Here is a 1,427-nt window from a genome sequence, read left to right as displayed (position 1 = left end):
TATCCCTCAAATATTCCCCAAATATCCCCCAAATATTCCCCAAATATTTGGTGTTCCCCCAATATCTGCCATTATTTTCCAAACTTTCCCCAAGCTATTTTCCTGGTATTCCCCAATTATTCGATTATTTCCCAATATTCCCTGAGCTTCTCTCATATTATTGCCCAAATCTTTCCTGTTATTCCCCAAATATTTCTCAAATATTCCCTAAATATTTGGTAGTGTTCCTTCAATATGTATTATTTTCCCAACATTCCCAAGCTATTTTCCCATTACTCCCTAAACATTCCCCAGCCATTCTCCAAATATTGCCTATGATTCTCTAAACTCTTTTTCTATTACTTCCCAAATACTCTACTAATATTTCCTATTATTCCCCCAATCAATTTGCTGTTATTTCCCAAATATTCCCTAACATTTGAAATTGTTCCCCCCAATATTTGCTTTCATTTCCCAAATATTCCCTAAGATATTTTCCTGTTATTTCCCCATTCTTCAAATATTCCCCATTATTCCCCCAAATATTCTAAATGTTCCCTGTTACCCTCAAGCGTTTCCTATTATTTCCCCAATGAATTTGCTATTATCCCCCAAATATCCCCTTAATATTTGATAGCATTCCCCAAATATTCCCTAAATATTTCCTATTATTCCTCCCTATAATTTCTCCATTATTCCACAATTATTTACTATTATTCCCCAAATATTCCCCAAACTATTTTGCTATTACTCTCCAAGTATCACCTGAAAATCCCCCAGACATCCCACATTATTCCCCACACTGTTTTACTGTTACTCCCCAAATATCTCCCGTTATTCCCCACTCTTCCCTGTTATCCCCCCACCATTTCTCCTTCCCTTCCCTCTTCCTGGAGGCAGCTGGAGGGACTTGGAATGACACGATCCCCCTTCCTGGGGCCAGTCCTGTGTCCCCATACCCCACATCCCATATCCCTGTACCCCGTGTCCCCATATCCCTGTACCCCGTGTCCCCATATCCCCATGCCCCCTATCCCTGTAGCCCCCATGTCCCTGTGTCCCCATGTCTCCACATTTCCATGTCCTCATGTCCCCAATTCCCAAACCCCCATGTCCCTGTGTCCCCATGTCCCCATGCCCTCATGTTTCAGCATCCCCGTGTTCCCGTGTCCCCATGTCCCACTGCCCCCACATCCCCGTACCCTCCATGTCCCCACGTTCCCGCATTCCCATATCCCTGTGTCCCCGTGTCCCCATGTCCCCGTATCCTCCATGTTCCCATATCCCTGTGTCCCGTGTTCCCATGTCCCTGTACCCTCCATGTCCCCACATTCCCGGATTCCCATATCCCTGTGTCCCTGTTCCCATGTCCCTGTACCCTCCATGTCCCCACGTTCCCACATTCCCATATCCCTGTGTCCCTGTTCCCATGTCCCCGTACCCTCCAT

The 1,427-nt window shown here is 45.5% G+C and overlaps 1 protein-coding gene and 1 long non-coding RNA gene across 2 annotated transcripts in view; one reads left to right on the top strand and one right to left on the bottom strand.

Moving 5' to 3' along the window:
- The window catches only part of SETD2 (SET domain containing 2, histone lysine methyltransferase), a 49,866-nt gene that overhangs the window by 1,057 nt on the left and 47,382 nt on the right, over window positions 1-1,427 (bottom strand). The window lies entirely within an intron of this gene.
- The window catches only part of LOC121661786, a 15,350-nt gene that overhangs the window by 1,360 nt on the left and 12,563 nt on the right, over window positions 1-1,427 (top strand). The gene's annotated exons all lie outside the window — the stretch shown is intronic.

This window comes from Corvus kubaryi, unplaced genomic scaffold (assembly GCF_017639235.1).
Source record: "Corvus kubaryi isolate FWS band 111438036 unplaced genomic scaffold, C.kubaryi_AGA036_p1.0 37193, whole genome shotgun sequence".
Classification (NCBI taxonomy): Eukaryota; Metazoa; Chordata; class Aves; order Passeriformes; family Corvidae; genus Corvus; species Corvus kubaryi.
This window is presented reverse-complemented; position numbering and strand designations above follow the sequence as displayed.